At 37.6% G+C, this 27,846-nt stretch overlaps 1 protein-coding gene across 2 annotated transcripts in view; it reads left to right on the top strand.

Annotated features, from left to right (window-relative positions):
* The first annotated feature begins 484 nt into the window (after positions 1 to 484).
* The window catches only part of LOC139719325 (protein kinase C delta type-like), a 74,460-nt gene continuing 47,098 nt past the window's right edge, over positions 485 to 27,846 (top strand). For both annotated transcript variants that reach the window (XM_071630740.1, XM_071630741.1), the window contains exon 1: positions 485 to 754. The gene's annotated coding sequence lies outside the window, so the exon portion shown is untranslated. The remainder of the gene's footprint in view (positions 755 to 27,846) is intronic.

The raw sequence follows: 27,846 nt of genomic DNA, 5'->3' as shown, positions 1-27,846 counted from the left end.
ATATTTGCCAAATGGAGATATTTGCGATTGAAGGTCAAGAAAAATAAAGGGATTAATAAGAAAAAATAGATTTGCTTCTTTTGACCATAACTTCAAAAATGTACGTAGTGACCAACAGTTTATATATCATTTAAAAGGTATTATTTTGTACTTTATGACAGAGACTGTACTTCAAAATCTTTAAAAATGGACTTATCGGTTTTGCGAACAAACTCTCCATATTATTTCCTAGAGTTACAGTACTAGCATGAGTCTGTCTCGTCCTTTTGAATACATTTTACTAGTAAACCAAAAAGTTGTAGCTTCTATTCTCTTTGCCCTATACCATCAGTCAAGGATGTCGCTGAGATAGATGTGTATACTGCCCTCTTCTTGGAGCGGTTCTTTTTTGGTGTCTATGGTGTGTGCATCACCCGGTGGTACATGGTGTGCATCTGCGTGGGTTTGAGCAACGCGGAACTAAATCGAGGCCCGGTATATTTTCGGTAGCCGGGTGGGTGATGGTATGTACGGAAACTCCAGCCCATCGTTTTTTAGGTCATGCCCGCCTTTCAGTAAGTGTACTTTTACAGGGAAACAGTATACAATCCTCTCGCTCCAAGCGCCGAAGGAGGCAGGGTGGTGTGTTGGTATGCTCGGTGGTCAGCACAGGCGAAGTGAGGAACGCACCGCAAGAAGGGGTAGTAGGGTAACACCTGTGGCAGCGTAGATAGTTACAAGCACAACTGACTGAATCTTCACTGCGAAACGAATCGTAAGTATGATCTTACTATTTAACACATATTTTGCTAATTCACTTACTCTTGTAATATTTATTGCCATTTCTATCATGCTGCAAGTGTAGTTGTTACACTTCAATTTACGTTGTCGTTGGATAGCAAAGAGTAGATCGGATATTCTTATAAAACGTTAGGAGAGCTCGTTGCAGCAGAACGGGTATTACGAAGTTTGTTTGCGTGTTTTGTGCACCCAGCGAGCCATCAGCTCGGGCTTCAGTCGGGTGTGTGAGCGCGTGTGACGCCAGACTCGTCGGCAACTGCTGTGGAACAGCGAAGGCGGAAGTAAGAATATTGTAGTGGTGAAAAGATTTTCATGTGTGTTGTGTAGGATCGGCAATTTGATGCGACTGCCCCAGCCTCCTGGTGTTTAGTCTCATGAGTAAAACTGATTTATTTTATAATATTATGTGGCAAATTTGCATGGTTATGGCACAACATTTGCCTAGTTTTATACTTACCCGGTAAGTCTTCAGACTTCATGTGCCATGGTCATGTGGTGGAATCCACCTGAGTGCCACATAATTTATGTAATTTTTATAGATTTATATGAATTGGACATGCAGTGAGCAAATTTGTAGAGAAAATGCCACTCTTTGACTTTGCTTTGATGAGAAAGTGTATGAAAACTCTATAAATGTAACTGTTTTCTTTCAAATGCCCAGTAGGCCTATAGCTAGATCCTTTCTATTTATATCACTGTAAAGGCATGATTTTGCACACAAAACTGTGACAGAAACTTAAAATGTATGGATATGCAAACCCAGTAGGGGATACCGCTTGCTAGTCTATTATTACATAAAAAGCAAGCTACATGTGAGAGGAATGGAATCATGACAAACGCTTTCATTGTAGGTTTGTACTGTGGTATTTGGCGATTTATCACTCGGTTTGGGTGGGTTTGTGCGTTTGAGCAGAATATGCGAAGTTGGCACGCCATCGACTGAGTACGGCGTGCGATGTGCGAACGTGGCACATGAAGAGTTAATCTCAATACAACAGGAACTGCTCTGTAGCAGCCCCACACCCCCTTGATCAAAGTGATTTGATTCTCAAGACAGAATTAGAACTGAGAAGTGTAGGAAACTGTAACAATCAGAATAGACCCTGAAAATGAATTTGAAGTCAAGTATACAGTTGTATTTTCACCTTGTGTGTGTAGTATGTGTGTGTGTGTGTGTATTAGTGTAGGGGAAGGGTTGTTTGGGGGTTTTTTGTGAATGATTTCATTCCAGATTTGTACAATGTATTTGTTTTTCATTTTTGTTAATTGTTTTTATGTACATTGTATATGTTCATGTTATACCCAGAATGGGTTGATTTATAGTGATTTGACTGAAATCAATAAAATCTTAAGGAAAAACAAAAACAAAGTACTAAGTGTGAGTGCATTGAATGGGAGGGAGAGGGGGCAAGGGCAAAATTACTCCTTCCATCAGTAGACAAGGAAGTAGATTTAGTTGTTTATCACTACATTACAAAATTGAAGAACATTTATTCTAAAACCACATGACATATTTGTGTACAGTCTCTGTGCTCAGACTGGAAAGGCATGCAGACTTTACACACAACTGAATCCAGCAGTGTTTGAATGATGGCTGGTTCATCAAACCAGAATGCAGATTTACAAGTGTACATTACTTGCCCGAATAAACCTTTTGTTTTGTGGTATTTCTCCATTGGGCAGAGTACAATGGGATTAAAAAAAACCCAGACATTTCTTCCAATAATAGTATTCAGTTATTTGTTTTTTCCAGGTTGAACATGGAATATAGCATTTACATGTATGTCTTGATTTCTGTCACTCTGTTTTAGATTAGATTTTGCTACATTTTAAGTCAACTTCAGAGTGAGTGCCATTTTACTAAAACTTTTTTATCTTGTGACTGATGGTAGTACATCAATACAGCATCAAAGCAGACCTACATTGTAAAAGATTCACATTGGCTATGTTTAATGAGCTTCCACTTTGCAGAAATAAAACAATGTGTCAACAAAGAATATTTCCCTTTACCCCTCCCCCCCCCCCCCCCCCATGAATGGGGCAACATGCAAGAAATACACAAAACCAACCAAACAGTATATCATTGGGGCTTTTGGACATGTGTTGGTGAAGACACTTCCCATTCATTTTACAGAAATCATACTAAGCCCTACACTGTCATTTTCTTGTCGGGGCTCAATCTGTATACTGCATGTAAGGATCCCTATTAAAATCATTTTTAGATAATTTGTAGAACAGACCAATCACCCCTTTAACCTGATTGCATGAGTGAATTTTATTGTCTTAATCATTGGTCATTATCCTTGTTATGACCATCATTATTATCTTTAATCATCTACTAATTAGTTGTGCTACCAGATAGTATGTAAAATCAGGTACCGGTACTGTTGTGATTAAAGGTCCAGTTTACCTTTGGGAGCAGTGATTTTAGAAATATTCAAGATATCACATTTGATGCATCTACAGCTGTAGTGTACAGTGTTTTGCAATAAATTCACAAATATAAGGAGATATCAGTATTTTTCTCATTAAACCATAACTGTTGACGGTTTACAAATGTTGTTTGGAAAGTTTTTTATTATAACTATTGTTCACATTTTGTGTATTTAACATTACTTAACAACAACATCGATTATAAGGATTCAAATTTTTACAGTGGTTGTTTCTATCCCTAACTCACATTTTAGACCTATTTTAAAGCACTAATGCTGAGTCTTTGTTTCTTCTGCAAATGGTAAATTATGCCTTTAAATGATGGGAATAGAAAATGCATTTAAAAGATTGAAGTAGGAAAAAATCTACTGTTGTTGATTTAAAATATCGAAGCCAATATGGTATACTGTATGGAATTTTATGCGAATTGGGATCCACAAATGAATTGCTTCGTAGGAAGGATTCTGAATTTGTCTTGTAAATTTTGGTCAAATGGACTGACTGCACCAAAAACATGCTGTGTGTATGAGATTTTATTATACGAGTAAAATTGAGGCATGTGGATTTTTGAAGAAAAATTCTAAATTTTAAACAGTAGCAGATGCCTGTCGATCAGTGGCATTATTTTTTAGCTGCTGTGTAAATCTTTTAAGATGAATTATTTGTTTTCACATTTTTGATAATACTATGCAAGCAATGACTTCTCATTTCCAGGCAAAGAAAAACAACAACTGGTAAGCAAGGTCTGGGATGATATTGTTTTCTCCATGAAAGTGTAAATTTCTGTATAGTTCTGTATAATTCCGCTGGTAGTGAAAGGAAGAAGAATCTTTCATTGATCCCAGAGTGTTCATTCAGGCATGTACAACAAGAATTGTGGTCATGCCCATTTCTGCTTTTTCAAGTACAATCAGTTGCACTGCTTGCAAAATCTGTATTTTTTATAGTTTATCAACTAAGGAACTTCATCTCAGTGGCATTTATGAGTTAAAGACAAACTTCACTGTATAAATTGCACCATGTCTTTGGAATCCTACGATTTTATTGTCTACCTAGCTCGACATTGAATTCTTTTTTTTTTTTTTTGTTACTGGGTAGCCCCCCTCCCCCATTTTCTCTCCAATGGCTGCCATCATAGACAACGAAGGAATTCACATACCTTTTACATACCATGCAGTATACACATGCAGCAATCAGTTGTTGCCCATGCATTCTTTGTAACCTTGCTTTACTCATAACCAAGGATAACCTTGATAGACTGAGAACCAAGAATAACTTGCAGATGATCTGTCACTTTCTCCCTATGCAAGCATCCAATTAGGAGGGTGTATTCTCAAGTCGTACGTAAATGGCACGTAACAATGATACTGTGTTGTCATGGAAATGTAGAGGGAGTTGCACATCTCTGTTGTGTGGCTTGTAGCTTCAACTTCAGTGAGTCTCTCTTTGGAGAGTTCTTGGGGTAAGAAAATAAGATACAATAACTAACCAGCAAAGAGGGTTGATTTTTACACAGTATCTTCTCAGAATTAATTTGTTATTGTAGCTCTAGAAAAGCTAAATTAAAACTATCAAGAAAAGGCTTTAGGTGCTATCTATAGTTTAGTATAGATGAATGTTAAGATGTGTTTTCATGAGATGAACTAGTTTATTTCTTATCCATAAACATTTTGCTACAATGAATACATGAATTACTGTTTGCATGAAGTGTAGTTTTATAGTGATTGATCTACAGTGTAGTATTAAATAGCTTGAAAATGTCCAATACAGAAAACAGAATTTGTAATCTTAATTTCCTACTCAGGCAGACATTTTGAGCTTACTAGTATGGCTTCTGAATACACAGAAATGTTTTTTTTTTTTTTTTGGTAATGTTTTGATTAGATACAGTACAGATTGCTCCAGATTCATCAGATGAAAGTGACAGGCATAATGCAGATTGTAACTGGAGTTGATTATAAATTTTCAGATTTCTGTCCATTTCATTTCATAAAGTGGAAACTTTGAAGTAGTTAAGTGTTCATAATTTGCCAGATTATGTGTGTAAAAAAACATGGCTTCGATACTACAATGATTAGTATGTAGAGTTAATTGAGTATTCATCCATTGTTATATCCCTCTAAAACAGTGTCATGTCATATGTACAGTACTTTAATTAATTATTGCTCAGTTTTAAATGTGATGACTAAGACAGAATGCATCGAGACATTGTATTAAAGAAGCATGGGATTAAAAATAATGATTGACATAATGATCACCTACTATTATCGGTTTCATTTTCAGCAGAATATTTCTTTTGATAGAGGCCTAGTTAATACTCCGTTGCATATTTTGCGCAATTTAACACAAAGCAATAACTTGGGGATGCCAACACGCAAGTTAAGATGGATGTTTTCCTCCAGTTCTCACCTCTAGAGTCAGAAATTTCTCTTTCAGCGGAGATATTTAGTTGTCAAAATGATATGGAGATAAGAAGGTTGAATCATATAAATATAATAAAAGAAATGAAGAAGTAAAGAACTGGTAGACCCTTGAATGGGGTTGCCATTTCTGGCGACGCTCGGCCACATCCGTGATAGCAAAGATCTTTTGTGCTCGTGTCTCTATGAGAGGCTTTTAAGAGCCTGCCTTATTCCTGACTCGTGGGAGCAGCCACGCTTTTTGAAAGCATTGCGAGTGCTTCTGCTGCAGCAAGGATTCTATTCATGAAATGTATATAAATATATATGATATGTTTTTTTTTTACCCATTCCCAGCTCTACCCAGATATGCTATTATACAAAGCACAGTGACTGTTTTTGTGCCAGTGCCAAACTGATCAGAAATAGACAGAAACCGTACAGAATGTCTCATTTTGACATCTACATTTGTATTTGACTCTGAAGTTGACTAGGTTGTACAAATATAGTAATGCTCATATTTTTTTTCTTTTTCCCATTCGTACACACGCCAGCACTAGGAAAGCGTTTCATTTCATTTACTTGTGGTTGAAGTCTAGTGTCTACATTTAATTCGGAAAAGTATCTTTCTATCAAAAGGTATCTAGGAATGAGGGAAGAGTGAAGAAATTCGTGTTGAAAAATGATGTCTGAGAAATTTGAGATCATATGAGCTGATATAGATAGTGAAAGTAAGATTCATTTGTGAATACAATTCTCTCCAAATACACAGAAAAGAGTTTTGTCTACTGACTGATGTTGAAGCATCAGTTGTCATTTATTACATTTGTGAAATTGATGTGATTGTATTATTTATAGACACCTAGTATTTAGCTGGTTTGTATATGAACCAGTTCTACTAACATATATTATAATGACAATGATATATTTGCTGTTTTTCTTCTGTGTTGGCTCACAGTGTCTTTTCCACTGCAGTGCATGTGTTGTGTGCCTGCTGACTTGGCGATACAGTATAAAATGACATTAAGCGTGATGTTTTATTGAATTAGAACATGAATTCCGAATGACTTGTCAGACATAATGTGAAGTCATAAATGACATCGTAGTGGGAACAGGTTGTTGGAGGCTCTGAGTCTAACCACATACTGCCTTGATTAAATAAGTACTGCGATACAAATTGATCTTTAAGTTGTTTTTCTTTTTTATTGTGCAGTGTCATTAAAGGCATACAACAAACTGCTCAACTCTTTCATTGATTGTCGAATCACCAGACTAATGCAGTTTTCTAGTTTTGATCTGCACTTTAATAGCTACTCCAGTTTGTACTAAAAAGCAACTGTCACCTTACTGTTCTTTGTTGTTTTATGTGCCATCTTTTGATTGTTTTCACCTCAACCTAATTTTTATTTGTGCACATGATAGCATATCGGGCTTCTTTCATGATGATAATCATGAAAGAAAAGGGAAAGAAAAGGGAAAGAAAAGTTCTAGCTTGTTTCTGCTGCAGATTTCCCTGATTTGAATACTGTAGTAATGCTAACTTTGTAATGCTTCTCTCAGCTGCATGCAGTTGTGGGATGTACATGTAGGGCCATGTAGCTGTCTAGAGGTTTGCCTGTACTGGGGGGTGTTTCATCAACGTTTGTCAGCGCTGACAACTTGAATCACCATAGTAACAGTCAGTTTGATGATTCTTTATGTTGTGTTGTGTTGTGTTGTGTTGTGTTGTGTTGTGTTGTGTTGTGTTGTGTTGTGTTGTGTTGTGTTGTGTTGTGTTGTGTTGTGTTTGGTTGAAAAATTTGAGCTGAATTTTCTTATTTCTTGATAAGAGTATGTGACACAGTTTATGCTTACCAGTCATATGTACAGTTTATGTTTATGGTACTTGTATGAATTTCAAGTTTTGTTTATTATGTCTGGAAGCTTGGTTTGGATAATGGCTGCTGTATGTAACAAGTGTTCATAAAACATTTTTGACCTGATTATCACTTCACAAGCAAAAGGAGTATCCTCTCAGGTTTATGATGGACATCCCACGTCATTTTCTGTTTAGGAAATATTTTCTATATTTTTCATTCTTTATTTCCTCTCTCTGTCTCCCCCTCTATTTTCAATCAGAAACATTCTCTGGCAAAATAGAATGAGGTTGAAATGCAAAACGTCTACCGCATTTGTCAAACTTCCACTTCAAAATTTGAATTTTTAACTCTCTTTAAAAACATTTATTCCTATGACTGTCTGCTGTTTTTGTCAGTGTCTGTGGATGTTCCTCATACCATTCATACAGGAGACAAAGTATTAAAAGAATGCCTGTCATTCCCCTTTTGAATCTGCTAGACAGTAGATTTCTGAAGAGGAGATACAACTGTACTTGTAAAAAAAACCCCACATTATCTGAAGGATTTGAAAAACAAAACAAAACAAACAATAAACCTCTCAAGGCTCAAAATGAGCTTGCCTGCACCACAGATAATCCTGCGGGTTTCTATGTCTGCCTGAAAGGGGTGAATGAATGGTTTGACGTGTACACCTTACCTTGAATGTGCACATACATTAATGTGTGTTGTACAGTGAGGAACGAAGCTGATTGTAGAAATGTATAGTGCTCAGAGGTTGGGAGTAAATCCGATTATTTCACTTGTGTGCTGCAAGGTCAGAGCATGTGTTATTAAATTCAAGTGCCATGATTTCTAGTTTTTGAAATTGAAGCAATCATTGAACTGTGCAGTCGTAGCAAGCTTTTGTAGAAAATGTCGGGAGGGGGTCAGGGAGAAAGCCATCAGTACCTCTTCAGATCTTCTCATATTCAAAAAAATAAATTTATAATTCATTTTTTAAAAATTTTGTGTCAGAATGAGGCTTGTTTGCCTGTATGAATCTGTACATCAGAAATGTGATGAAATGTGGATTGAGTGAACTTGGCAGTATTAGTCGAACACATCATTGGAAGTTTGAGGAAAATCAAACAGTCGATTCAAAAGTTATAATTATTTTACACTTTGCTGCCATCATAACTGGATAAGAGACTAGTACACTTCATGACATCATTGTGGACAACAATATGAAGAAAATATTATAAAGAGAATTCTACATATTTTTATGTTTCTAACATTGTGAGAGAACTCTTGACTTTATATCTCTTTCGGAAGCAGGGGCAATAATATACCCTTAACATAATAATGTCCATAACAAACTGATGGAATGTGTACTTAACATGAAAAATGAAATTTTATGGAATTCTCCTTATAGTTTCTTTTAATATATTGTTGTCCATAATGACGTTATAAATTGTGGTGGTCTCCTTTAAATCTAGCGATGATGGCACTGAACCTTAAAAAATTAATAACTTTTGAATCAATTGTCTGATTTTCAATGATGTGTTCAACTACAGCAATTTTTGCTGCTTTCACTCAACCTACATAACGGGCATTGGTGTCTTTTAAATCTAGTCATTATTGAGCGAGAAAGCACAAACAGGTAAACAGGGGGAACTGTCCGGCTATCAGGTTGTAAGACATGGATACCTGTTAGAGCTGTAAAAGCAGCTTCTGATCCAGCAGGGGCTGACTGTTATGGCCATAAAATTGTTAGCAGCGCAAATATCCTGTTCATAGTCCTGGTACACTATCAGATGCCAGATTTCTTCAAATGAGAGAAAGTGTTGGAAGAGAAAGTCATGCCGGTAAAACCCTATCGATGTCAAGACAGGATGACATGGCAATGAATGAAATGGGGAAAAAAAGACACACACACAAAAAAGGCGGTGAAGTTTGACTGTCGTGTGGAAGTGTGCCCGTGTGTTCGGGAGTTTGGAGAGGTGAGTAATAGTCATCCTGATGGGAGTATGCCATGGGAAGACGTTTATAGACATCATGAGTCATTCCCATGCTGCTTGAGGGGAGCTCAAATCACCAGACGGGCTAAAAACAGGCCAATGGTGGGTCTCTGAGCTCCATTCAGCCTGCCTGCCTGCCTGCCCGCCCATGGTATAGACTGCCAAGCACTCCTACACCTCTCTTGTCACTCAGGCATTTCTTTTCAGTTTGGGTTCTTGGGGGACAGTTCCGGGAATATATGGAGGATATTGACGTTACCCATTGTTTACTGGCTCGATTTGGTGTTGTGCTTAAACGGCTTGGCCTCTGGAGGACAGTGACATCACAGTGGAGGAGTGCAAATTGTCTGTATTCATACACAGACCGCAAGTGTAAACACGGTGGTGATAAACGATTCACTGGCACTTGTTGGAGTGAGGCTGATTTCTCTGTGGACCACACACCATTGAAGAATGGAATAATTGGAACATATCAATCATTGGTAAATGTATCATCTGTCTGTGATGATTGATCTTAAACTTTGTCATTCACACTTTTTTTTTGGTATTTTCCATCAAATTATTTCTGTTGATGTTAAGAATGACTAATTACTATTGCTTCTGCTGCTGCTACTACTGCTACTACTCCTGCTTCTACTGCGCTTGTTGTCCATATCTATACAAACTTGTATTCACATTGAACTTATAAAGGATATAATAGTCATCTCTAATATTGCTATCTACGATAGATGGATAATCAGTCTTTATTCCGGAGGAAGCTGGAATTGGATGGTAACAATATGAAAATCATGTAGACTGTGTTGTACAAGATATAAGCTGTATAGGTTGCATTTTTATGTTGATATTTATTAGTTTCTTTTTCTGATGTACTGGTACTGAAAGAATGAGTATTTAATGAGGTATTCTATTGCAGGTTTATAGCAGGAAGCAATGCCAAAATTTCTATAACATCTTGTCTATTCTTTCTACAATATAGTCCTTCTTCTTAGATCCTGATAGCTGTTTCTAAATTTGTGTCAGCTTCCACTTGCAAATCTAAAAAAAAGAGAAATTATAAATGGCGTTACATGGCACGAGTGCTGTCATGTGATCATGTTGCTGTATAAAGAACAGGAATTTATTATTTTTGGCTTGAAATGTTCATATTTTCCTAGAAGTGGACTAAATAAGTCGGGTCAGAATAATTTGAACATCTCTTGCCATTTCAATATCATCAATGTTCTTAAGTGACCATAGGGAGAGAAGAATGAGACAGGAAGTTTGTATGAAGTCCTCCTTCACTCCTCAAACATGTATGAGAAGTGGGAAGGAAGTTGAAGCCTTTACATCAAATTACAACTTCAGGTGTGAATGTGCCCGAACTCTTGGCAACCCTTGTGAGCTGGAGTGGCTTCTCGCTCCAGTGAGCAGCTCACTTCGGACAAAGTTCTCTTGCCATACAATAGGTCCGCTATCTCGGTAAATACAAACCACGTACATGATGTACATGTCTCCATTGACGTATGGGTTACGTCTGTACGCACACATGCCTCTCTTCCATATATGGCACTGAGCTTTGTTTGGGCCATGTGAATTGGGTAGCATAACAAAACTGAGCAATAGGACATGGGGCGTAGGTGTTCCCCCATACAATTGAGCTAAATCAGGGTGACCTGTGTTAGTAGTAGGATTTGTGTGTTTGTAATAGGACCTGCGATATGACTTCTCTGAAATTGTTGATGATTCACTCTTGAGTATTCTTGAGGGCACCTATTTCAGTCCCATGACATGGTGCAGTCTCAAACTGGTTTGAGGTATACTGTAATTTTAATCTGTGCTAGCTCATGATGTATATATTTATAGCAAGAATGAGCTTGTGGAAAACAGTTACCAATCAGTGCAAGGCACAATCAAGACGAGCTGACAATTACATTACAGAGTGGTTTGCCTAAAAATCAGAAACAACTTGTTTTGGATTTTTACACACCAAGTGACCCGGAGGAGTTTAGTTTGCAAGAAGTTTTGAGGAATATTTGGTTCACTGTTGGCTAGCAAGCAAAATCCAGACATCAAGTTTATGTAAGTACAATGTAAGCAACATTTGCCACTGCATGTAAGGGCACAGAATAATAGACTTTTATATAAAAGTGAGATTTAGGGTCTCTGACTATAATATAGCATAGTGGACGATCACCATAGATTTGTGAACACAATTAAAATCTTGTTGACATTGATAAGAGAAGATTTGAAAGTTGTTTGATTTTTCATGTTTTGCGCACCCAAAGGGAGATGCATGTATTCAAGTTTACTACAGAAAATCATCTTTGATTTCTCACTTTTCTTTACTTGCCTGACACTAAGTATTAGAAATAATCATTTCTAATTACTCTTAACAGCTTAGCATAGGCCAATAAGACCTGTTTATGATATTTGTAATAGGTTTGTTACTGTACATTGTATATATTGAAACTTGGGTAAAAGGCATGATGATTCATGATCATTGATGGACACATTTTCAAACCAAAGTGGAAAAAAAATTTATGCTGCCTCCCACCATTAACAGCACAGTACTATCTCTACTTCATGTCAGGGAGGTAAGCTTCTCACCTGCCTGTTCTTATCCATGTAATAGTCACATTGTGTGTGTGTGTGTGTGTGTGTGTGTGTGTCTGTGTGTGTGTTGCTTCATAGACATGCTAGTGATTACTCGAGGTTTGCCATTTCAGGTAATACATCGTAATCATGACTTTTAATGCGAGCAAATTCTACACATTATTGGCTATCTTTTCGACAGATCTTTCCCCCTCATGAACGCTCTGAATTTTACTTGCCCAATTGGGCTAGTAAGATTCAACCATTTACATGTATGTATATTTTTTTACTTCTAACCTGACATATCTTTTTTTCATTTTTTTTTTGGTAATAATGACTTTTAAATGAAAGCAAATTCTGCACTCAGTTGATTATGTTTGGGGAAGGTCTTTTCTTATTTTCACATTTTTTATGATTGTAATTTTACTTGCCTATTCGGAGAAGTAAATTTCTCCATTCTCATATTTTTACTTGCCCTGCCCAAGCAGGAAAGCACTGATGTTGAACTCTGGTTCACATCCTGGAAGTGATTATTTTGGTGTATCCTTTGAATACAATGACTATGAGGAAAAAAAACACACACACACAAAAAAAACTTCAAGCAAACAAACTTCAAGTTGTACACAATAACATCATAGCCAATAGGTGTAGCTTAAGAGTCATTATATGCTTGAAATTTGAAAAATTCTGTGTCTGGAAAGATCTTCATGCAATATAAAGCTCTACATTGTATGCATCAAAAACTGTCCGTATTATCATTACCCCCTCCCCCAACACACTGCAGTCTGTGTCTGCTAATCTAAGTACATTGTAGCATCTTCCACATCATTGATGTTGAGTAACCTCATAATTCAGGTGTGCAGTGGAGTGTTGATGCCGTGACCTTATGTGTTTGTGTAGACAGCGCTTTTGTTGCCAGGTTTGGCGGTCTCTGCTCATTAGCGATGATTTCTATCGAGACCACCCGGGCCTGCATATGTCACTGTTATTGAGAACTGTGCAAGGATGTTGAGAGCATGCTTGGGACACTCTTTGGATGATTAAAGACGATGAGAGACTTCACTCTTACAGAAGAAGTTTTTTTTTTTGTGTGTTTTTTTTTTAATCATGTTTCTTGGAACGTGTTTGAAGAGCAGAGACACCAGAATAAATCTCCTTTAATATTCTGACTGCAATGGTTATGTGCACATAGAATCAAGCACATCTTATATTAATTAGGTAACATCTCTGGCCATGATTGACCGCATGTCGTTCGACGGATGTGCTTGGGAGAAACATCATTCAAGTGGAGATTCGGATTTGCCAAAAATTACTCATGTTACATGAAATCTGTTTCTAAGCACTTGCAGCGGCATACTAGTTCTTTGCCAGTTTGAGGCCAGGTCCTTCTGAAATACTGATCACACCATAATGTATCTTTCCATAATGATATAGGCCTTTAGGACTTTGATGGGCAAGCCATTGGTAGAAGGGAAAAAAAAAAACATGAAGGAAAGTTCAGAGTCACATTTGTAGTTTCTCATAAAACTGGGGGTATTACAATGTATTTCCAATATATTTATACATTTGTTCCATATAGAAATAAGGCAATGTCTAGAGCTTTTCGTACTTATCCATTCAAACAAATTTCACGAGAGTTCCTGTTGGATTTACTCCTTATTTATTCGATAACTTTGAACTAGTTGTACCTGAGTTTTTTTTTTCAATTTAAGAATCAGAGAAGTTCTGAAGAGAACAGATTTCATTGTGTGTCATAACACAGTGTAATTCCAATATCAAAACATTTATATTGCTATTCATAATGTTGAAATGAGATGAAATGAATGATTTATTGAAAGATTACAGGAAGCATGGAGCAATGAAAGTAATAATTATGCACCAGCCATTCTCATTTGCAATTTGCAAAACTTGTCAGAGAGCAAGGTGACCCCATTTGCTAACAAATCAAATCTATTTGATTGTAACTACTATAAGGATAGTATATTGTGAAGATTTAAGTCACTGGCATTGCACCTGGAGCCATAATGGAGCCTTGAGGTGGTATATATGTGTAATGTAATGCCTTTGTGTGTTGCTTGCTGTTGAACATATTCTACAGTGTCCTTTCCCCTACCCACATCATAGATAGTAACAATTAAAGTTCTTTGTTTACGTAATGAGCCATTCATCCTCACCACAATGACTTGTGGGAACTCAGTAAGTGATGGCTACTCTATTTTGAGACTGTGGCTTGCTTTGTCTATGTCACCGGAACAACAAGAAGAAATCCTCTTCTTTCTTTCTTTTCTCTTGTATAAGTGCAAGAACCATTTTTCTGACTCACAAGACATACAAAATGTACATTGTACAATGAGAATGCGCTTGTGTTTATGTAGCCTGTCCACTGATTGTGGAGATCCTTGTTGCTTGACATACAAGGTGTATGACTGCTATATGATTCATAGTACTTTGAATAGTGTACATGATGATGTAAATACTAAATAAAGTTAGAGATACCAAAGCCAGCGAACCCAAAATTTAAGGTGAAGAACTTTTGGAGCAGCACCCCTTAATTCTGGCAATTTCAACCACATTTACCTTTGATAAAAGATACATTGTGCCATCACAGTATTCACAGCCCACTTTCAGTAAGGCAATAGAGGGCTATTGATATGCAAGCTTTGTATAAGTCATGTAAAATCTGTTCATTGTGAAGCTTAATTCTTCCTGATGTAAACTTATTGCAAAATCTACTATCAAAATTAAATCAAGCAGCAAAAGCTACAGCTTCAAATACCTGAACCAGCTGCATTTCTTGCTGTGAATATTACATAAATGAAGGTTGCTCTATTACAATTCATGTGCATGTTAGGCCAAGTAAAAAAAGAAACCAGTTTCTCGTCCTCGCGCGCATCGATTTTGGCCGCCGCATCGATTTTTTTACTATTTACTATTTTCAAAATGGCGCTGAAAATACCAAGAAATTCATAATTTTCGTCCCAGCCCGCTCCCCGCCCGCATCGATTTTCAGTTGCCGCATCGACTTTTTTTGATATTTACTATTTTTTCGGCCGCCGAAAAAAAAAAGAGATCGACAATTCACCTACCAATCGTGACGTCTCATTTCTAATTTTTTACGCCTTGCGTCCTCTGTAGCTGTAGACTGTAGTACAGCTGTAGCTTCTGTGTGTAGTGCGTATGTAATAACGCATGCATTTCACACTGCGAGCTCGGCCGATCGGCAAGAAGGAATGACCCACAAAGCAGTCGAACTGCACTGTAGTTGGATGGGCGGCGCGGCGGGCCGGCCTACTGGGCTGTGATGTACAGCGCACTCGGTACGTCGTGAACGCGATAGCGGCAACATTTTTGCGAACAATCGCTGTTATTCCACGCATATTTCGCGCGTTGTTCGTATTTTTCCCCGTTTCTGATATTTTAAGCGGATGAATTGTACTGTACAAATGCTTGTGAGGATTGTACGGTATCGAGTTTGTATACATTTTCATGTCATTGTGACTATGTACATGTGTGTGCAGTGTCGGAAGGTACGGTGCCAGCAGGGAGGTCCACACCTCCCTGGTGCCAGTGCAGTGGCCGTGCCGCACCGTATATCGGCAAAGAAGTGTGCGTGTTTTGTAGCTGTCCAGGGTCCCCATCCCCTGGTCTGTCACGGCGATTCATTCTATTTTGAAGAGAAAATGAATGAGCTTTTCCAGCAAATGTAGAATTATTAAATGGGTGTATCTACAAAATAAATAACTTTTCCACGGATTCTGGTTTGTCTCGTATTTCAGCGGGATACTTTTCTTCACGATGTAAATTCACGGACACAGCCGTGAGTGGTATCATCTGTAGTGTGTACTGTTATACAATCATTCATCATCCAAATAATGAGTGATTATCAAATGTCTTTTTAGAACATGAAGAAACATCTTTAAACGTTTAATGCTAGAATGCCATATCAGTATCATTTTGACATCCATCTGCAATTGTACAAGCCAGTTTCCAGTTGAATGTGCTACAATTGTACTGTGAAGAACTGCAGCATACATACCAGCTGTGTGGACACAAAAAGTCACAAACACCAATAAATAAAGCAGTGTTTTGAATATCATGGAATTTATTTCAGTCGTACATTTGTTGAAAGACATGTTTTATACCTGTTTCAATTAATAGCACAATACATCAGAATTGCAAGTACACTGGTATCAGAAAAGCCATTACAACACTAAATACCAGTATTAAGATGGTCATTTTCCCTCGACATCTGTTATGGAAAGAAAAAGCAAATGTATTTTTGCATGCATGAAGTTTCATTTCAAGCATGGCACATATATCTATTTGTTTGAAAATGCACAGAGTGCAGGCAAGACGTACACTTGGGACCTGGTCTCATAACACAGCTACCAGAGTGATATTTCATTTCATAAATTGAATATAGAAAATTGTAAAGCCCCCTCTCGTTACCTTTCTCAGAATTACCGGACGAGAAACACATATTACTTTCATTTTGACGATCCTTGAAAAAATAGTAAGATATCAAATAGTAAGGACCTCCCTCATCGCCTTGCTCAAAAAACCCGGACGAGAAACTACTTTCTTTTTTTACTTGGCCTTATCATACAGTTTTATCAATTATGTTTTTCTGATGTGTGCTTTTGCAGTTCATGTGTCTTTTTGCAATACTGATAGGATTTTGTTAATACCATAGAGAGTAAAGATGTATTGTACTGTTTCAAATACAGCTGTGAGATTTTGTAGTTGTTGAAAACTCTTACTTCGTACATACGTATGTGGGAGAGATAGTAATTTTGATATTTCGATAAGAAATTAATATTTCGGAACTATGTCACTCTTGCATTCATTAGCACTGTAAAAATTCTCATATCTTTTCTCCTTTCTGTTTTTTTTTCCAATCAGTGCCGTAGGCTACAAATGTCAATGTAACAGATATCATGTTGTGCCAGTGATTGATGAATAAAGGTGAATACGATTTTTTCATTTGCGAGTGGAATGGACGAGCTGGCTGCATTGTAATACAACCGTGTATTCTATTCCTTGAGGGCAGATGGGAGGATGATATTGTGGATGGGATTGATGTTGTAAATCACAGCCTTCCCAATCTCACTGACTCTGTGTTTTATGAGGCCAAGATATGATATGATCTGCTTTATGCGATGATGGTGAATGTAACCATTTTTGCCCTTAGGTGAAAATGTGAGGAACCTAGAAATATTCCATACTGTGCTTATTATCTGTGCTTTTTTGAGGTTCAGTGAGACTTTCACTGTCCCTTTCAGAATTGCTCTGTTTTTCTGTTAAGAGTACAACTTTATCTTCCCCTTATCTATTACATATTATTTGTATGATTAGATTAATGGTGAATTTTGCAAAAAATAATTTGCCTGTCCTGATGAACTTCAATTTTGTTTGAAAACAGTTACAAATGGTAGTAAGTAACACTCATTAATCAAAGTGTGTAATGTAACTATTATTCATATATTTTCAACATATTCTATATTATACATTATTACAGAATGACTTTCATTTGTGGAAATGTCACTCTACTGCATGACGTCACTTCTGAGTATGAAAGAAATCATTTAATGACGCTTTAATGAAGTCTACTCTGGTTTACAAATGCTCTACAATGTGCTTGATAGAGAGGTGAATAGTCTTCAAAATTGGCAAAGTGGTAATAGACTGCTGCATCATTTACAGTGCTGAAAGGAAATGGGTTGCAGACATGAGAATCATCGCAGGCCTCGAATTTCGCCAGTTTTTAATAGGGACAGGCAAATGGGGCACTCTCTCTCAAAAATTTTAAGGGTAGCAAGGAAAAGTTGCAGTAAGCATGGTAATTCTGAGAGAGGCATTGCAGCAAGTAGATAGGGCATTGCGGCAAATTGCCTTTTGCCTCCCGGGTAATTCGAGGCCTTAGAATGTCAATGAATCTTGCTGGTAGATAGGTAAATTTATAGGGAGAGAGAAAGACTTATGAGCTCTGTTTATCTCTCCATCAGTGTCATATATTGTGAGGTTAACTATATGAAATACTATGTATTGTGTGTCTGTATGTTTGGGAATATGTGTGCATGCAAGATATGTCGACAACTGAAGCTACCAATCAATCCTAGCAACTTTCGGATATTTACGAGACTCTTCATACATACCTATAAGCAGCAGCATAAAAAACAAAAAAAAAAACAAAACAACAACAACAAAATAAAACAAACAAACAAACAAACAAACAAAACAAATGGGTCATCCCTTCGATCTGATCGTATTGCTTTGTGAAATACTCATACATTGTACATGGGCCCTGGAAGGATGAGACTTAGCTGTCATTGTGTTCGTAATCGAGGCCCGGCCATCAGCATGCTCATTAGTCAAATTGGCAATCATGTCTGTGATTATAGCCAGCTGCATACCTGAAATGGTGTGCGATATTGTTCTTTTGACCTGTCAGTCGAGCCTAATGCAGGAAATGCCTGCAGCAAATAGAAGGGAGATGAATCTCAATTTCAAGAAAATCTGGATTATCAGCCATCAAATTATTCCTTTTTGCATGACAAGTTCAGATGTATTTAAAGTATTGTACTTTTGTAGTAATGTGAGAGTGCAGTTTGGTGTTGTGTCTCTGGTTTTATTAATCTCCAAAGAGTTATGAAGCTTTTTTGCTCAGAGCAAAGAAATGAGCATTAAATCTCTGTGTTTGTTTGTTTGTTTGTTGGGGGGGGGGGGTAGGGAAGGGGTAGGTAGATATTAATCGCTGAACAAATCCTGTTAAGATTTCTCCAGGGAGTTTGATTTGTAAGTATTACTGAAATTGTTTCTTTGGAGCTTGAGCCATTTGTATATTTTAGGTTTGCCACAATTCTTGGAAGGGGACAGCTGACTAGTGAAACCATCCATCTCTGTATTAAATGTGTTTCTTCTTTCTTTCTTTCTTTTTTCCTTTTACGGGGACCTTGCAATTGAAGATGTTGTTTTTTTATTTGTACTTCACTATGGATATCTTGAATTTAATTTAAGGAAAAAAAAAGATTAAAGGGGATGGCTAGTAACCGATCAGTGGGAATCAGTGGGAATGCTGAGGGATGATTGTTCCAATCCTTGTGGGATTCATTTAAGAGTACATTATATATCTACTGTTGTGTGAAAATTATTTGCTTCAGAACGGTCTCATATTCAAGTAATGTGCAGATTAATGCCCCGTCACTGACCAGGGACGCTTACCTGGAAACATTAAACTGCACATTACTTGAATATGAGACCATTCTGAAGCAAATAACTTTCACACAAGAATAGATATATAATGTACTCTTAAATGAATCCCACAAGGATTGGAACAATCATCCCTCAGCATTCCCACTGATTCCCACTGATCAGTTACTAGCCATCCCCTTTAAAGTTCTTGGCAACAGATGCATGTGAAAAATGTTTTTGTATCTTCTGAAAGATTCAGATTACATGTACATGCACATGATGATCCTACGTTAGAGTTGTGTACTGGTCAGGACATGAACTAACATAAATTGAAGCAAGTTTGTATTTATAGTGAAGAGGTGTTTATGTGATTGGTGTTGATTAATGATTTTCTTGTTTGCTAGGATGGTGGTGAATGCTGAATTTTCTATTTGTGTGGTATAAATACTAGGGGAAGATCCTAATAAATAAAGCTTGTCTTACCTCCTTGACCAAATAGAAATGATATCCAAAGGCTACATTCGTATATATACATGGGCAAGACATATAAATATGATGAGACGGGTTAAAACCCATAATGCATGTGTGAGTAGGTTGAGGTTGATGGTAACAGACCATACGACTTTTGTATACACCGCTTTCTATAGTCATGGAGTGCTGCTCTGTGCTGTACACAATATAATGCACCCTAAAAATATGGGTGCGGAATTGTGTTTTTATCAATGAATGTGTGAAAATGTACACGTCATGTTTTATATAGAGTCACATGTGTATGTGTTTGTTCCTTTCGGCAGCAAAAATGTTTGTATAACCTTTCACTGCTTGATTCAAAGTGTAGGTAATTTCAGCATGGCAAAATGAAATAAAAAGTGGTTGTATTTCTAGGAGAGAAGCCAGAATGGTGATGTATCAGTATGGTAATTAGACAAACGAAGATTGCACAACCACAAATATTATATAGCTGTACTTGACAAGACAGTGTTCCAGTCATAACCTTCAAATGTAGAAATTAAAAGTTTTCCAGAATGTACATGATCCCATCTTATTCCCTGTCCTGTTAAACATATTTTCATTTTTCTTTGTTTTGTTGTTGTTTTTTTTTTCTCAAACATTAACAATATATATATTAAAGTATTATAAGTCCAGGAAATGCTTGGAATTGATTGAAATACATAAAACTGCACTTCAGTGCACTTATTGGCTGCACGCTCAAGGGTAAAGGGGATGGTGCCTGGTACTTGGAGGGTGAAAGCGATCTAAATTGCATCCTAACCGTTTTGGTGCCTTGCTGACAAACTAATCCTGTGATATTAAAAAGCATGCATACAAACTTTGATTTCTCTCTCTTCTCCTCTCTCTATCTGATTTCTTGCTCTTTTTGATTGTGACTTGAATTTCAAGCTCTCTCTTAAATCTTGCTCCCTCTTTTTGCTGTACTCCCTTTTTTCCCCCCACATCATTTAGAAGCTAATTGTCATCATGCTTCCCGTCTTTAATCACAGAAGTGCCGTCTGCAATTTTTTTTTACCGATATCTGAGAATTTACAAATTATGCAAAGTTCATTGCATTCAAATTGAGCGGCAGCTGAATGCCAAAGTTCATATCTGTAAGCGCTACCTTTGATGTCCTATTTTGCTTATGGACAGTCCACAATACCACAGCTAATGTGCCGCACTGGCACAGTGATGCCAACACAGATCTCATGGTAATCATGCCATGCATAAGTTTGCTCATCCTTGGCTGTTTTTCTCATTGCTGATGGGTAAACTTTGCTTGTTTTTAATCTGTTGCCTGCGAAATGTAGTAGTTCCCTCACAGTGAAAATATGGTTGATTCGGTTTCAGTAAGCTGAGGGTTAAGTGTGATAGGTCTGTAGTATTAACCTGCTCTAAATGCTACCAATCTAACAAAACCTCGTCAGCTTTTAGGTTTTCGCTAGTGACTAGAATAGATTAAATGAAATAGTTCAGTACTAGTACCATTGTAAGTTGTCAGAATTGAGAATCTGTTCTATGTACAGTGGTAAAAGCTGTCATCAAGGATATTTAGTCCATTGCAAACTTTTCGACTAGCCACACCCACCCCCACCCCCATCTGTAGAGAAGACCACCAAGCAGGAAGTGTTGTCTCATAAGAAGCAGAGAGGCATGATAGGAGAGCATGTGTGAAATTAGAGATCTGATTATCACCTCATTCATTCTTTGACACTAGTGTCTAGAGGGCCTGTGAACCACCTGAACATGTAAAAATTCAATTTCTATTAAAAATTTTCTTCTGGATGTTCTCAGTACTGAAAAATGTACACATGTACACATTTTTTCCCCCTACTACTTTTCACATAAAGGGCACCTTTTCATCTGTATCTCACCAGCACCTTGAGCTACAAAGGTAGCTATTGCAATCATGCATTATCAAGTGTCCTGCATTTTTCTTCTTTCCTGGGTAAACTTTTGACATTTTTGGCTTCTTCTTGAAAACCCCTTGACAGATTTTCACCAAACTTTCACCAAACAGGAAGCATCCCTAGCGTGATATTTGTTCTAATGGACACAATGCCCCCTCCCCCAAAAAAGTATTTAAAAAATCAGAGATTTGCTGTGTTTTTCTCATGTATTGATAATGCGTAGAAAGCGAACTTGCGATACTCAAGTGAGTGTTTAAGACCCACTGTGTCTCATGTTTCTTTTGATAACAGCACAAGGTACAGAATGAATATGTTACTTTTTTTTTGTCCTTGTCATTTTTTAAGACTGCCCACGATGCTATGTACAATGTAAGTGCTTAACTCTGAATACTTATGTTTACCCAATCTATATTTTTAAGTTATTATCTTTGAAAACTCACTGTTTGACGGAGGTTCCGTTTTCCTCCTTAGTCAGCTATGGTCATTCATAGTTCAGCCTTTGTTCAAGGCACTTAGGCTGTAATAAAATTGCTAGATCACATGATCACATGAGACACAGTCGAAGCCACAAGTACCAGTGAGGAGTGTGCCCCAACTAGGAGAGCATGTAGGGACTTGTACAAAGCTCTTGATTTATGTTTACCAAATTTTGCTACCAGGATTTTTTAGGCAAAAATGGCAATTATAAACAGAGCTCTGTCATTTCACTCTAATTATGGTCTGTAAGTAAAGGCCCAAAGTGACTTAAGTTTGTACGTTTTCCATTCTCACATCCTATTCAAGACTATTAACAGAGCAGACAAAGGGTGAAAGAGATTCTCCTCAATTTCTCAATTAAAATAGTAGTGACCAATCAGGCACCTTATCATCCAAATGACATCAGTCTTTGTTCAGTGTGCAGATTTTACGCAGCTGAAGACAATGCATTCTGTTGTCGTTGGACAAGACACACGTGAGTCTTTTCTCTGTGATATTTGAATAGTGCGATTTACAAGTTTGATCAAAAATTTATCCTCGTGATTGGTTGAAAGGGCTTCACCTGATTATAGGTATACCTGTACCTACGGAGGATACATTTTTAGCTATGTCAGAATGTTGTCATGCTTGACGCTGCATGGCGTACTTTTTGCAAAATACAACCAATCACGAGGATAAATTTTTGATCTATTAACAATGTGACACATTTTTAGGTATGTCAGAATGTTGTCATGCTTGACGCTGCATGGCATACTATTTGCAAAATATTAAACATCACTTTTGTGATGACGTTTTCCAAATAGTATGTACTACTTGTGAAATGATGTCATGAAGCAATTGTGACATCATAAAGCAATTCTGATGTCACCTACTCCTTTGTATTTCAACAAAAACATTTGTGACCCGCTACAACAAAAAGGTCCTAAAGTCGCGCACGGTCGAAGCAGTGAAAATCGAGTTTGAAGTCAGAGCATTAAAATTGGTCAAAACTTACGATTTTCTGATTTTGATATATTATTGGAGTCTAACATGTCTTCTATCATCTGTCGAAATTTTGAAGCAAAATGATCAAAGGAAAGACCAAAAAATAGCGTTTTTCTGAGCCATGTTTTTTGGGCATTTCAACGAAGCAGAAACTGGTTCGAAAATTTGGATTGAGCGCCACAGATAGGTTCCGCCCCTAACAACGACCAGAGTGATCTCATTGGTCAGTTTGCTGCTTGCTGTTAACCGAAGCGTGAAGCTCGCACACTGCCCAGTCGACTGGTGCGTGCGGGCGGGGTGCGCTATGCTCAGCCGCTTCTCACATCCTGGTCACTGATTGGTTGGTGAGGAGACCGCCGACGCTGATCTGCTTGAATGAACTCTTCAGGGGTTGCTACGGCTTACCTTCTATTGTCCAGAGGTGAAAACTGACTTGCGTGTCCCTTGATCGCGATTGCGTCGAAAGGAAGACTTTTAGGGCGCTTTTCTCGAAACAGTGATTTTCCAGACGTCTCGACTTGCTCTCTTTTAAACATCGATATCTCCGCAGCCGATTATTCTTATAAAATGTGTTATATATCAATTTAAAGCAGAAAGATTAGGGGATTATATCATGCAATTTTCAAATAATCGACCTCGCCCGACTTTAGGATCATTTTGTTGTAGCAGGTCACATTTGTGACTTCAGAAAGCAAATCTGACATTGTTGGCTGCTTCGTACAGTCAGTGTAGGAATGCTCCACATCATCGCATCCACCACGCGACTTCTTGCCTCACATTTTCCCCTCTTTTGTTTAAATTTTGTACCCAAAATACAATATGAATATGCTCTGCCTAATTTTGAGTTTCTGGTTAAAACTTTAGGCCTCAGTGCCTCCAAAATAGTGCTATTTGTTTGGGGGCTGTGCCCCTCAGTGAATGACAGTCCTATTTTGGAGTTACTTCTGCCTATAAGTTAACCATAAACTCTCATGGCAAAGTATATTTATATAGTATGTTGTCTCAGGCCTTTGCTGGAATCATCTATGTTATGTGAAGGAATACTGTGCATGCAGTCGCTATGGTATAATTACATTTTGATGCATAGTTATCACTTCATCAGTTGTATTAAAAGTGTGCAATCCAAAATACTCCCTTTAAAAGAACATAGACACCTGTGTTCCCAAAGTTCCCTGTCTGATAATTATGAAGGACACTTGGGAAACGACCAATAATTAATTGCAGTGAATTGAAGCACTGCTGGTAGGCTGCTACACTTAACATGAATGATGCAGATATGCCTTGTAAATTATTCATAAATGCATGGTTTAGGGAGGACATTTAGATGTAAGTCTGAAAAAACAGTACACAGTTAAAGGCATTATTTAACATTTGCAGATATAACAAAATCCTTGCTTTAGTGCTTCAAAATAGATCTGAAATGTGAGTCAGGGATAGAAACAACCAATGTAAAAATGTTAATCAGTATAATCAATGTTAAGTATTGTAAGATATATGCAAAATGTGAACAATAGTTACAATAAATTTGTTTCTATAATAAATTTGTTTCTAGAATAAACTGTCTACAGTTATGGTTTGTTGAGAAAATTAGAGATATCTCCTTATATTTTAATGAATAAATAAATTTATTTTATTTATATGTTTTATATTTTAAGTTTTATGGCAAAATTATCATATAATGATATGATTTGTGATACAACTGACCTACACATTCGCATCTAATGTGGTAACTCGAACATCTTTTAAATCATTGCGCCCAATGGTAAACGATGAGGACAAGTCCCGAGTATACTCGGGCAGTTGTCTAGATTGGAAATGCGTGTTGTAGCAAGATCAAACTGTCCTCAATGGGTTAAAGCCTTCATCGCTTGTTTGGCATTCTACACAGTGACAAACCAGTGTCATATAAGTCATCCATGGGGTATGGAAAATAAATCTCTTCTACTTCCCTGATCTAAGCCACGCTGCCCTATGGAAAGCAACTCTAAAGGCTAATGTGTGACTCCAGCAATTCTAGTAGTCAAAATGACTAATTTCATTAGTCAGTGCTGATATTCCGTAGGAATGATGCACGGGTATTCAAAGCTCTCCCCTGGTTTATGAATAATAGTTTAAATATGCCTGCAAATCTCAAAAGGAGCTAGGACTGACGCACTAAAGCTTCAGCTTTGCGGTTTGATTTACTCGCAACTGTTCATGCCTACAAAAGCATGAGAAACCTTTGAAAAAAGCTATTCATTAGGCTGCTACACTACAATGTGAATAAGCCTTTCCAGCTTTGGATTACTTTGTAACTGATGATGGAAACCATAGACATTGCCTTTAGTACCTTTTTTTTTTGTCAGCATTGTCTATCTTGAGGGAAATTCCCCATGGAGTGAGAAAAATTTACACTGGTGATAAAAAACAAAAACAAATGTTGAAATGGGGTTTAGGTCCCACATACAATGTAGTCCAAGGGATAGAGGAAATAGCTTGAACCTCCTGCAGAAAAAAAAAAATGGGAAAAGGTTTGATCATGGACCTGTTCATGTCTGTACATTTACCTATAGAAAATAGACCATGTGTGCATGGGTTTGTATGCATGTTGGCATTGTGTCTGTTTATAGTTAGTGTGTATAAATGTTTCTATGTGTATGGGTATGTCTGTTTGTGTGTGTGTGCATATGTGTGTTTATGTGTATGTTGTGGATGATGACTTGGAGCTGGCAGAGGTCACTGTGACCGTATCAGGGCAATTCCCCCCCCCCCCTCCAAATACTGGTTAGTGATAAGGTTAGAGTAAAAATTAGGGTTAGGGTTTTACAGTTTGGGTTAGGGTTAGGATAAGGTTCAGGATTAGGATTAGGATTAGGGGCCAGGGGAAAAGAGGGGATATTTGCCCTAGACATCCCCCCCCCCCCCCCCCACACTGCTACACGTGATTACCAAATGGTAGTGTGTATTGGACACAGTGTCTCTGTGTGTTTTATATGCTAGGCTGTGTGGGTTGCTGTCATTCTGGAGACTGAATTTTCCTTCTTTTGTCCTTGATGCCTCATCTCTAGGATGGTCTCCAGTCTGCCTTGATGCAATGCTCCAGTTTCTCTTTCAAAGGTTAAAGGTAGATGTATAGGATGCCTTGTATGTAAAATAATGCTCTTGTCTTTCTCTTTCTAAGGGATGAAGGTACACTTGTAATTCTGCCACTCTGTAGACATGTTATGCACACCTTTGGTTTCAGCGCTCTTGTTTTCTCTTTCAAAAGGTGAAAGGTACAAGTAGACTTCAAGATGTCAACTCTAGTGTTTTCTCTTTTGAAAGTATGGAGAAACAAGGAGAGTTTTACTTGTTTTTTTTTTTCCCTTGAGGGTTAATTACGGAAGAAGTAGAGGTGAGAGGTTCTAGTACAGCACTATTAAAGATAAGCTGTGCAGTGCTTCATCGTTTGTAATGTTCATTTTATCATTTAGATAAATTCTGTGAGAGAAAATGCATAAGAGCCTGAAATGACCAGGGATTCTGGTATTGGACCAAATTATTAACTTAAAACAATCTGTGATGGACAGAATTAACATTAAAGATAATATACATCATTTTTTTTTTTTTTTATAGAGAGAGAATGGAATACGGTTTAATATTGTACAGGTCTTCAAAGAAATTTAGCACATAATGTGTTAAAAGGCTCTTACTGTCTCAGGACTGGTTTTTATATCAGGAGGAAGGACAAAAAACATGCCAGTGCATTTATGCTTGTATTGTAACAGATGTGTATTCACTACATTTCAGGATACATGTACTTCTCAAGCTGTAGGAAATATTGTGTATTAATCTTTTGTTTAAAATGTCTAAAGATTTCCATCTTTTATCCTACCTGTGGGTATTTTTTTGTTGTTGACTTTTATGGCCACCACAATTCTCTAGAGGAGAACTTTTGAATTCTATGAAAATAGCAAATAATGTGGCTTTCTTCCCTGTGAATTATTCAAGTTCAGTGCATTACGTATGCCATGGCAAGAGCAGAGCTGCACCTCAGGGTTGTGGATTGATTTCATACTGTTTTTTGCACCTCGACCCCCCCCCCCCCCATCTCCTTTTTCCATCTTCCCCACACCATCCCACCTCCCTTCCCCTCCCCTCCCCTGTCATCGGTAGCTGGGCTCACAAAAGAACAATGCCATCTTAACACACACCGGCCGTCTTGTTTTACACATGTTTGACACATATGTGGTTTAAACAGGTTCTATTATTGCATTGCAATGTACCCGGCTGACATGCTAATCAGCTATTTGGTAAATCAGGAAGCTGGTAAGGTTAGCGGAGGGGAAATCCGCGGGTACACTGCGCTAGGAGACTCAAGGCTTGAGCCTCAAAGAGCCGTTAACTCATTGCCGGTTGCCAAAGTGAAACGATTGACGGCAATGCTATGCGGAAAAGGCCTCCTTCCTCTGCGGCTGCAGTTGCACCAACACGCATAAACATAATATTGGTGCAAACATTCCTTGAAGTATTCAAATTACCATTCAGACAACAAAAGAATGAGGGGCTATCCCTCCTCATATCAAAATAAAGGTTTCATTATCTGGCTCTGCTTCACTTTCTGTCAGTATCTGGTTATTTAAATCTGCAATATGCAATAAAAATGAAAAATGGGCACTATTCAAGGAACAGGGAACTGAACTCAAGTGGATCAAAATGATGTTGGTTCACTGGAAAACAAGAATTTAACACTTTGGCCATAGGCTTATGACAAGCAAACATTTCAATTGTAACAACTGAGATTTGTTTAGAG

Source organism: Diadema antillarum, unplaced genomic scaffold, assembly GCF_040938485.1.
Source record: "Diadema antillarum isolate AM-2024a unplaced genomic scaffold, OU_Dant_1.0 scf00000109, whole genome shotgun sequence".
Lineage (NCBI taxonomy): Eukaryota > Metazoa > Echinodermata > Echinoidea > Diadematoida > Diadematidae > Diadema > Diadema antillarum.
This window is presented reverse-complemented; position numbering and strand designations above follow the sequence as displayed.